The sequence below is a fragment of the Pseudorca crassidens genome, chromosome 4 (assembly GCF_039906515.1).
Source record: "Pseudorca crassidens isolate mPseCra1 chromosome 4, mPseCra1.hap1, whole genome shotgun sequence".
NCBI classification, from domain to species: domain Eukaryota; kingdom Metazoa; phylum Chordata; class Mammalia; order Artiodactyla; family Delphinidae; genus Pseudorca; species Pseudorca crassidens.
In genome coordinates this window covers 98,424,521-98,436,823 of record NC_090299.1, presented here as the reverse complement: position 1 = coordinate 98,436,823, position 12,303 = coordinate 98,424,521, and positions in this window count along the sequence as shown.

Sequence of the window (12,303 nt, the reverse complement as noted above, 5' to 3'; positions counted from 1 at the left end):
CGCCCATCAGCATAACAAGACTCCCAGTTCTCCATGGCCTGTCCTGCCTTTCTGGATTTTACACTTTTTTCAGATGGCCCTTTTGACCGGGGGGCAGTGAGACTTCATTGTAGTGCAGATTTCCTTTGCAAGCTTGCTTGGTTGGCCAAAAAGGGCGTATGCGTTTTTTCCTGAATATATTCAGGAAAAAACGCATACGCCCTTTTTGGCCAAGTGCATCATTGTGGACGTTCTGCCTCTTTTCCTATGCTTAACATGCAATTCCAGTCTACCTCCTGAAATTGGTTTCCTGCAATTCTGCCCCGCTTTCAAGTCCTCTTGGCAGCCTTACTTCAATATATTTTTGGACGATAGCTGTCATTTATAACTCTGCAGGTTTTTGAATGACAGTGCCCCTGAGGTCCTTTCTTCAACTCGCTTTCTTGTGAGCTGGCCGCAACACCGCAGCCTTGCTTCAGGCCCTAGTGTGGTTTCGGCATGGCCCGCTGAGGCTTTGTTTAATTCCTCTTCCTGGTGGGAAATGAGAGTTAAATTTGCCCGTCCAGACACCTCCAGCTAGTCTCTCATTGGTTCTCCCTATTCCTGTTCATTTTCCGCAGAAATTGCAAACTGGGACAAACAGGAGGTTAAAGGCACTGACTCTCCAAGTGGGGAGAGTGTTAGTAAAGCGTCTGGAATGTTGCACCCGAGTACCAGGGGACGAATACTGAGACACATTTGAACACGTTTCCCAATCACACGGTGGATCATACTCTGGGTTCCACATGCATGTTTTAGCTGAAGGAAGAATCCCTTAAACCTGGAGAGTTGAGACTCATGGAATGGGTACCATGCAATATGACTTCAAAGGGTCTGCATTTGCTCACTGAACCTCACCAATCCTATCACTGCTGAGTTTATGCCGCTGTACACACGCTTGATTCTCTTTCGGAGCATATAAATCCATAGGTTTTAAGATTCTTACTAGTCAGGTATATTCTTAGGCGTTTAATATGTGGTGTTGAGTCCACTTCGTTGAGCAAGGAGAAGCTCATGTCTATTACATATTTGACTTATGGAACGGTATCTGTGTTAATTTCAATCTCTGGTTTTATGCAGCACCCCAACTCACCTTTCCCCTTAAGGAAGCATAAGTTGGTTTTCTACATTTGAGACCCTGTTCTGTTTTGTAATTCAGTTCCTGTGTAGCCAAGTTTACATTCCGTGTAGTAGTGATATCTTATGATGTTTCTTTTTCTGTGTGACTTATTTCACTTAGAATCATCGTACCTGAATCCACTCATTATGCTGCTACGGGCCTGATGACATAGATTTCATTGCTGAGTGATATTGCATTGTACGTAAGTACCACAACTTCTTTATCCATTTTTCGCTTTCTGTGATATTGAACTTGTACCGTAAACGAGGTTCTTGTAAACAGAGCCGTCCCAAACTTTGGGGTGGCTGTGTCTTTTTGAATTTAATTTCCCTAAGCTATAGGACCATAAGTGGAATTGCCCTAGGCTCTGTTGCTTTGTTTTTTAGATGTTTCAGGAAACACCATACACTTCTCCATTGTCGCTGTTGGCAATTTACATCCCGCCCATCAGCATAACAAGGCTCTCACATCTCCATGGCCTGTCCTGCCTTTCTGGATTTTACACTTTTATCAGATGGCCCTTTTGACTGGGGGCCAGTGAGACTTCATTGTAGTGCGGATTTCCTTTGCAAGCTTGCTTGGTTGGCCAAAAAGGGCGTATGCGTTTTTTCTTGAATATATTCAGGAAAAAACGCATACGCCCCTTTTGGCCAAGTGCATCATTGTGGACGTTCTGCCTCTTTTCCTATGCTTTACATGCATTTCCAGTCTACCTCCTGAAATCGGTTTCCTGCAATTCTGCCCCGCTTTCAAGTCCTCTTGGCAGCCTTACTTCAATATATTTTTGGACGATAGCTGTCATTTATAACTCTGCATGTTTGTGAATTACAGTGCCCCTGAACCCCTTTCTTCAACTCGCTTTCTTGTGAGCTGGCCGCAACACTGCAGGATTGCTTCAGGCCCTAGTGTGGTTCCGGCACGGCACGCTTAGCCTTTGGTTAATTCCTCTTCCTGGTGGGAAACGAGAGTTAACTTTGCGCGTCCAGACACCTCCAGCTAGTTTCTCATTGGTTCTCCCTATTCCTGTTCATTTTCCGTAGAAATTGCAAACTGGGCCAAACAGGAGGTTAAAGGCACTGACTCTCCAAGTGGGGAGAGTGTTAGTAAAGTGTCTGGAATGTTGCACCCGAGAACCGGGGGACGAAAACTGAGACACATTTGAACACGTTTCCGATCACACAGTGGATCATACTCTGGGTACCACATGCATGTTTTAGCTGAAGGAAGAATCCCTTAAACCTGGAGAGTTGAGACCCATGGAATGGGTTCCATGCAATATGACTTCAAAGGGTCTGCATTTGCTCACCGAACCTCACCAATCCTATCACTGCTGCGTTTATGCCGCTGTACACACGCTTGATTCTCTTTCGGAGACATATAAATCCATAGGTTTTAAGATTCTTACTAGTCAGGTATATTCTTAGGCGTTTAATATGGGGTGTTGAGTCCACTTCGTTGGGCAAGGAGTAGCTCTTGTCTATTACATATTTGGCTTATGGAACGGTATCTGTGTTAATTTCAATCTCTGGTTTTATGTAGCACCCCAACTCACCTTTCCCCTTAAGCAAGCATAAGTTGGTTTTCTACATTTGAGACCCTGTTCCGTTTTGTAATTCAGTTCCTGTGTAGCCAAGTTTACATTCCGTGTAGTAGTGATATCTTATGATGTTTCTTTTTCTGTGTGACTTATTTCACTTAGAATCATCGTACCTGAATCCACTCATTATGCTGCTACGGGCAGATGACATAGATTTCATTGCTGAGTGATATTGCATTGTACGTAAGTACCACAACTTCTTTATCCATTTTTCACTTTCTGCGATATTGAACTTGTACCGTAAATGAGGTTCTTGTAAACAGAGCTGTCCCAAACATTTGGGTGGTTGTGTCGTTTTGATTTTAATTTCCCTAAGCTATAGGACCATAAGTGGAAGTGCCCTAGGCTCTGTTGCTTTGTTTTTTAGATGTTTCAGGAAACACCATACACTTCTCCAGAGTGGCTGTTGGCAATTTACATCCCGCCCATCAGCATAACAAGGCTCCCTGTTCTCCATGGCCTGTCCTGCCTTTCTGGATTTTACACTTTTTTCTGATGGCCCTTTTGACCGGGGGGCAGTGACACTCCATTGTAGTGCAGACTTCCTTTGCACGCTTGCTTGATTGGCCAAAAAGGGCGTATGCGTTTTTTCCTGAATATATTCAGGAAAAAACGCATACGCTCTTTTTGGCCGAGTGCATCATTGTGGACGTTCTGCCTCTTTTCCTATGCTTTACATGCAATTCCAGTCTACCTCCTGAAATCGGTTTCCTGCAATTCTGCCCCGCTTTCAAGTCCTCTTGGCAGCCTTACTTCAATATATTTTTGGACGATAGCTGTCATTTATAACTCTGCAGGTTTGTGAATGACAGTGCCCCTGAGCTCCTTTCTTCAACTCGCTTTCTTGTGAGCTGGCCGCAACACCGCAGGATTGCTTCAGGCCCTAGTGTGGTTCCGGCATGGCACATTGAGCCTTTGGTTAATTCCTCTTCCTGGTGGGAAATGAGAGTTAAATTTGCCCGTCCAGACACCTCCAGCTAGTCTCTCATTGGTTCTCCCTATTCCTGTTCATCTTCCACAGAAATTGCAAACTGGGCCAAACTGGAGGTTAAAGGCACTGACTCTCCAAGTGGGGAGAGTGTTAGTAAAGCGTCTGGAATGTTGCACCCGAGTACCAGGGGACGAAAACTGGCACATTTGAACACGTTTCCCGATCACACGGTGGATGATACTCTGGGTTCCACATGCATGTTTTAGCTGAAGGAAGAATCCCTTAAAGCTGGAGAGTTGAGATCCATGGAATGGGTACCATGCAATATGACTTCAAAGGGTCTGCATTTGCTCACCGAACCTCACCAATCCTATCACTGCTGCGTTTATGCCGCTGTACACACGCTTGATTCTCTTTCGGAGCATATAAATCCATAGGTTTTAAGATTCTTACTAGTCAGGTATATTCTTAGGAGTTTAATGTGGGGTGTTGAGTCCACTTCGTTGAGCAAGGAGTAGCTCTTGTCTATTACATATTTGGCTTATGGAACGGTATCTGTGCTAATTTCAATCTCTGGTTTTATGCAGCCCCCCAACTCACCTTTCCCCTTAAGCAAGCATAAGTTGGTTTTCTACATTTGAGACCCTGTTCTGTTTTGTAATTCAGTTCCTGTGTAGCCAAGTTTACATTCCATGTAGTAGTGATATCTTATGATGTTTCTTTTTCTCTGTGAGTTATTTCACTTAGAATCATCGTACCTGAATCCACTCATTATGCTGCTACAAGTCTCATGACATAGATTTCATTGCTGAGTGATATTGCATTGTACGTAAGTACCACAACTTCTTTATCCATTTTTCGCTTTCTGCGATATTGAACTTGTACCGTAAACGAGGTTCTTGTAAACAGAGCCGTCCCAAACTTTGGGGTGGCTGTGTCTTTTTGTTTTAATTTCCCTAAGCTATAGGACCATAAGTGGAAGTGCCCTAGGCTCTGTTGCTTTGTTTTTTAGATGTTTCAGGAAACACCATACATTTCTCCAGAGTGGCTGTTGGCAATTTACATCCCGCCCATCAGCATAACAAGGCTCCCAGTTCTCCATGGCCTGTCCTGCCTTTCTGGATTTTACACTTTTTTCAGATGGCCCTTTTGACCGGGGGGCAGTGAGACTTCATTTTAGTGAAGATTTACTTTGTAAGCTTGCTTGGTTGACCAAAAAGGGCGTATGCGTTTTTTCCTGAATATATTCAGGAAAAAACGCATACGCCCTTTTTGGCCAAGTGCATCATTGTGGACGTTCTGCCTCTTTTCCTATGCTTTACATGCAATTCCAGTCTACCTCCTGAAATCGGTTTCCTGCAATTCTGCCCCGCTTTCAAGTCCTCTTGGCAGCCTTACTTCAATATATTTTTGGACGATAGCTGTCATTTATAACTCTGCAGGTTTGTGAATGACAGTGCCCCTGAGCTCCTTTCTTCAACTCGCTTTCTTGTGAGCTGGCCGCAACACCGCAGGATTGCTTCAGGCCCTACTGTGGTTCCGGCATGGCACGCTGATCCTTTGGTTAATTCCTATTCCTAGTGGGAAATGAGAGTTAAATTTGCCCGTCCAGACACCTCCAGCTAGTCTCTCATTGGTTCTCCCTATTCCTGTTCATTTTCCGCAGAAATTGCAAACTGGGCCAAACAGGAGGTTAAAGGCACTGACTCTCCAAGTGGGGAGAGTGTTAGTAAAGCCTCTGGAATGTTGTACCCGAGTACCAGGGGACGAAAACAGAGACACATTTGAACACGTTTCCCAATCACACGGTGGATCATACTCTAGGTTCCACATGCATGTTTTAGCTGAAGGAAGAATCCCTTAAACCTGGAGAGTTGAGACCCATGGAATGGGTACCATGCAATATGACTTCAAAGGGTCTGCATTTGCTCACCGAACCTCACCAATCCTATCACTGCCGCATTTATGCCGCTGTACACACGCTTGATTCTCTTTCGGAGCATATAAATCCATAGGTTTTAAGATTCTTACTAGTCAGGTATATTCTTAGGCGTTTAATATGGGGTGTTGAGTCCACTTCGTTGAGCAAGGAGTAGCTCTTGTCTATGACATATTTGGCTTATGGAACGGTATCTGTGCTAATTTCAATCTCTGGTTTTATGCAGCCCCCCAACTCACGTTTCCCCTTAAGCAAGCATAAGTTGGTTTTCTACATTTGAGACACTCTTCTGTTTTGTAATTCAGTTCCTGTGTAGCCACGTTTACATTCCATGTAGTAGTGATATCTTATGATGTTTCTTTTTCTGTGTGACTTATTTCACTTAGAATCATCGTACCTGAATCCACTCATTATGCTGCTACGGGCCTGATGACATAGATTTCATTGCTGAGTGATATTGCATTGTACGTAAGTACCACAACTTCTTTATCCATTTTTCGCTTTCTGTGATATTGAATTTGTACCGTAAACGAGGTTCTTGTAAACAGAGCCGTCCCAACCTTTGGGTTGGCTGTGTGTTTTAGATTTTAATTTCCCTAAGCTATAGGACCATAAGTGGAAGTGCCCTAGGCTCTGTTGCCTTGTTTTTTAGATGTTTCAGGAAACACCATACACTTCTCCAGAGTGGCTGTTGGCAATTTACATCCCGCCCATGAGCATAACAAGGCTCCCAGTTCTCCATGGCCTGTCCTGCCTTTCTGGATTTTACATTTTTTTCAGATGGCCCATTTGACCGGGGCGCAGTGAGACCTTATTGTAGTGCAGATTTCGTTTTCAAGCTTGATTGGTTGGCCAAAAAGGGCATATGCATGTTTTCCTGAATATATTCAGGAAAAAACGCGTATGCCCTTTTTGGCCAAGTCCATCATTGTGGACGTTCTGCCTCTTTTCCTATGCTTTACATGCAATTCCAGTCTACCTCCTGAAATCGGTTTCCTGCAATTCTGCCCCGCTTTCAAGTCCTCTTGGCAGCCTTACTTCAATATATTTTTGGACGATAGCTGTCATTTATAACTCTGCAGGTTTGAAAATGACAGTGCCCCTGAGCTCCTTTCTTCAACTCGCTTTCTTGTGAGCTGGCCGCAACACCGCAGGATTGCTTCAGGCCCTAGTGTGGTTTCGGCATGGCCCGCTGAGGCTTTGGTTAATTCCTCTTCCTGGTGGGAAATGAGAGTTAAATTTGCCCGTTCAGACATCTCCAGCTAGTCTCTCATTGGTTCTCCCTATTCCTGTTCATTTTCCGCAGAAATTGCAAACTGGGACAAACAGGAGGTTAAAGGCACTGACTCTCCAAGTGGGGAGAGTGTTAGTAAAGCGTCTGGAATGTTGCACCCGAGTACCAGGACACGAAAACTGAGACACATTTGAACACGTTTCCTGATCACACGGTGGATCATACTCTGGGTTCCACATGCATGTTTTAGCTGAAGGAAGAATCCCTTAAACCTGGAGAGTTGAGACCCATGGAATGGGTACCATGCAATATGACTTCAAACGGTCTGCATTTGCTCACCGAACCTCACCAATCCTATCAGGGCTGCATTTATGCCGCTGTACACACGCTTGATTCTCTTTCGGAGCATATAAATCCATAGGTTTTAAGATTGTTACTAGTCAGGTATATTCTTAGGCGTTTAATATGGGGTGTTGAGTCCACTTCGTTGAGCAAGGAGTAGCTCTTGTCTATGACATATTTGGCTTATGGAACGGTATCTGTGCTAATTTCAATCTCTGGTTTTATGCAGCCCCCCAACTCACGTTTCCCCTTAAGCAAGCATAAGTTGGTTTTCTACATTTGAGACCCTGTTCTGTTTTGTAATTCAGTTCCTGTGTAGCCAAGTTTACATTCCGTGTAGTAGTGATATCTTATGATGTTTCTTTTTCTGTGTGACTTATTTCACTTAGAATCATCGTACCTGAATCCACTCATTATGCTGCTACGGGCCTGATGACATAGATTTCATTGCTGAGTGATATTGCATTGTACGTAAGTACCACAAGTTCTTTATCCATTTTTCACTTTCTGTGATATTGAATTTGTACCGTAAACGAGGTTCTTGTAAACAGAGCCGTCCCAAACTTTGGGGTGGCTGTGTGTTTTAGATTTTAATTTCCCTAAGCTATAGGACCATAAGTGGAAGTGCCCTAGGCTCTGATGCCTTGTTTTTTAGATGTTTCAGGAAACACCATACACTTCTCCAGAGTGGCTGTTGGCAATTTACATCCCGCCCATCAGCATAACAAGGCTCCCAGTTCTCCATGGCCTGTCCTGCCTTTCTGGATTTTACACTTTTTTCAGATGGCCCTTTTGACTGGGGAGCAGTGACACTCCATTGTAGTGCAGACTTCCTTTGCACGCTTGCTTGGTTCGCCAAAAAGGGCGTATGCGTTTTTTCCTGAATATATTCAGGAAAAAACGCATACGCACTTTTTGGCCGAGTGCATCATTGTGGACGTTCTGCCTCTTTTCCTATGCTTTACATGCAATTCCAGTCTACCTCCTGAAATCAGTTTCCTGCAATTCTGCCCCGCTTTCAAGTCCTCTTGGCAGACTTACTTCAATATATTTTTGGACGATAGCTGTCATTTATAACTCTGCAGGTTTGTGAATGACAGTGCCCCTGAGCTCCTTTCTTTTACTTGCTTTCTTGTGAGCTGGCCGCAACACCGCAGGATTTCTTCAGGCCCTAGTGTGGTTCCGGTATTGCACGCTGAGCCTTTGGTTAATTCCTCTTCCTGGTGTTAAATGAGAGTTAAATTTGCCCGTTCACACACCTCCAGCTTGTCTCTCATTGGTTCTCCCTATTCCTGTTCATTTTCCTCAGAAATTGCAAACTGGGCCAAACAGGAGGTTAAAGGCACTGACTCTCCAAGTGGGGAGAGTGTTAGTAAAGCGCCTGGAATGTTGCGCCCGAGTACCAGGGGATGAAAACTGGCACATTTGAACACGTTTCCTGATCACACGGTGGATGATACTCTGGGTTCCACATGCATGTTTTAGCTGAAGGAAGAATCCCTTAAACCTGGAGAGTTGAGATCCATGGAATGGGTACCATGCAATATGATTTCAAAGGGTCTGCATTTGCTCACCAAACCTCACTAATCCTATCACTGCTGCGTTTATGCCGCTGTACACACCCTTGATTCTCTTTCGGAGACATATAAATCCATAGGTTTTAAGATTCTTACTAGTCAGGTATATTCTTAGGCGTTTAATATGGGGTGTTGAGTCCACTTCGTTGAGCAAGGAGTAGCTCTTGTCTATTACATATTTGTCTTATGGAACGTTATCTGTGATAATTTCAATCTCTGGATTTATGCAGCACCCCAACTCACCTTTCCCCTTAAGCAAGCATAAGTTGGTTTTCTACATTTGAGACCCTGTTCTGTTTTGTAATTCAGTTCCTGTGTAGCCAAGTTTACATTCCATGTAGTAGTGATATCTTATGATGTTTCTTTTTCTCTGTGAGTTATTTCACTTAGAATCATCGTACCTGAATCCACTCATTATGCTGCTACAAGTCTCATGACATAGATTTCATTGCTGAGTGATATTGCATTGTACGTAAGTACCACAACTTCTTTATCCATTTTTCGCTTTCTGCGATATTGAACTTGTACCGTAAACGAGGTTCTTGTAAACAGAGCCGTCCCAAACTTTGGGGTGGCTGTGTCTTTTTGTTTTAATTTCCCTAAGCTATAGGACCATAAGTGGAAGTGCCCTAGGCTCTGTTGCTTTGTTTTTTAGATGTTTCAGGAAACACCATACATTTCTCCAGAGTGGCTGTTGGCAATTTACATCCCGCCCATCAGCATAACAAGGCTCCCAGTTCTCCATGGCCTGTCCTGCCTTTCTGGATTTTACACTTTTTTCAGATGGCCCTTTTGACCGGGGGGCAGTGAGACTTCATTTTAGTGAAGATTTACTTTGTAAGCTTGCTTGGTTGACCAAAAAGGGCGTATGCGTTTTTTCCTGAATATATTCAGGAAAAAACGCATACGCCCTTTTTGGCCAAGTGCATCATTGTGGACGTTCTGCCTCTTTTCCTATGCTTTACATGCAATTCCAGTCTACCTCCTGAAATCGGTTTCCTGCAATTCTGCCCCGCTTTCAAGTCCTCTTGGCAGCCTTACTTCAATATATTTTTGGACGATAGCTGTCATTTATAACTCTGCAGGTTTGTGAATGACAGTGCCCCTGAGCTCCTTTCTTCAACTCGCTTTCTTGTGAGCTGGCCGCAACACCGCAGGATTGCTTCAGGCCCTACTGTGGTTCCGGCATGGCACGCTGAGCCTTTGGTTAATTCCTATTCCTAGTGGGAAATGAGAGTTAAATTTGCCCGTCCAGACACCTCCAGCTAGTCTCTCATTGGTTCTCCCTATTCCTGTTCATTTTCCGCAGAAATTGCAAACTGGGCCAAACAGGAGGTTAAAGGCACTGACTCTCCAAGTGGGGAGAGTGTTAGTAAAGCCTCTGGAATGTTGTACCCGAGTACCAGGGGACGAAAACAGAGACACATTTGAACACGTTTCCCAATCACACGGTGGATCATACTCTAGGTTCCACATGCATGTTTTAGCTGAAGGAAGAATCCCTTAAACCTGGAGAGTTGAGACCCATGGAATGGGTACCATGCAATATGACTTCAAAGGGTCTGCATTTGCTCACCGAACCTCACCAATCCTATCACTGCCGCATTTATGCCGCTGTACACACGCTTGATTCTCTTTCGGAGCATATAAATCCATAGGTTTTAAGATTCTTACTAGTCAGGTATATTCTTAGGCGTTTAATATGGGGTGTTGAGTCCACTTCGTTGAGCAAGGAGTAGCTCTTGTCTATGACATATTTGGCTTATGGAACGGTATCTGTGCTAATTTCAATCTCTGGTTTTATGCAGCCCCCCAACTCACGTTTCCCCTTAAGCAAGCATAAGTTGGTTTTCTACATTTGAGACACTCTTCTGTTTTGTAATTCAGTTCCTGTGTAGCCAAGTTTACATTCCATGTAGTAGTGATATCTTATGATGTTTCTTTTTCTGTGTGACTTATTTCACTTAGAATCATCGTACCTGAATCCACTCATTATGCTGCTACGGGCCTGATGACATAGATTTCATTGCTGAGTGATATTGCATTGTACGTAAGTACCACAACTTCTTTATCCACTTTTCGCTTTCTGTGATATTGAATTTGTACCGTAAACGAGGTTCTTGTAAACAGAGCCGTCCCAACCTTTGGGTTGGCTGTGTGTTTTAGATTTTAATTTCCCTAAGCTATAGGACCATAAGTGGAAGTGCCCTAGGCTCTGTTGCCTTGTTTTTTAGATGTTTCAGGAAACACCATACACTTCTCCAGAGTGGCTGTTGGCAATTTACATCCCGCCCATGAGCATAACAAGGCTCCCAGTTCTCCATGGCCTGTCCTGCCTTTCTGGATTTTACATTTTTTTCAGATGGCCCATTTGACCGGGGCGCAGTGAGACCTTATTGTAGTGCAGATTTCGTTTTCAAGCTTGATTGGTTGGCCAAAAAGGGCATATGCATATTTTCCTGAATATATTCAGGAAAAAACGCGTATGCCCTTTTTGGCCAAGTCCATCATTGTGGACGTTCTGCCTCTTTTCCTATGCTTTACATGCAATTCCAGTCTACCTCCTGAAATCGGTTTCCTGCAATTCTGCCCCGCTTTCAAGTCCTCTTGGCAGCCTTACTTCAATATATTTTTGGACGATAGCTGTCATTTATAACTCTGCAGGTTTGAAAATGACAGTGCCCCTGAGCTCCTTTCTTCAACTCGCTTTCTTGTGAGCTGGCCGCAACACCGCAGGATTGCTTCAGGCCCTAGTGTGGTTTCGGCATGGCCCGCTGAGGCTTTGGTTAATTCCTCTTCCTGGTGGGAAATGAGAGTTAAATTTGCCCGTTCAGACATCTCCAGCTAGTCTCTCATTGGTTCTCCCTATTCCTGTTCATTTTCCGCAGAAATTGCAAACTGGGACAAACAGGAGGTTAAAGGCACTGACTCTCCAAGTGGGGAGAGTGTTAGTAAAGCGTCTGGAATGTTGCACCCGAGTACCAGGACACGAAAACTGAGACACATTTGAACACGTTTCCTGATCACACGGTGGATCATACTCTGGGTTCCACATGCATGTTTTAGCTGAAGGAAGAATCCCTTAAACCTGGAGAGTTGAGACCCATGGAATGGGTACCATGCAATATGACTTCAAACGGTCTGCATTTGCTCACCGAACCTCACCAATCCTATCAGGGCTGCATTTATGCCGCTGTACACACGCTTGATTCTCTTTCGGAGCATATAAATCCATAGGTTTTAAGATTGTTACTAGTCAGGTATATTCTTAGGCGTTTAATATGGGGTGTTGAGTCCACTTCGTTGAGCAAGGAGTAGCTCTTGTCTATGACATATTTGGCTTATGGAACGGTATCTGTGCTAATTTCAATCTCTGGTTTTATGCAGCCCCCCAACTCACGTTTCCCCTTAAGCAAGCATAAGTTGGTTTTCTACATTTGAGACCCTGTTCTGTTTTGTAATTCAGTTCCTGTGTAGCCAAGTTTACATTCCGTGTAGTAGTGATATCTTATGATGTTTCTTTTTCTGTGTGACTTATTTCACTT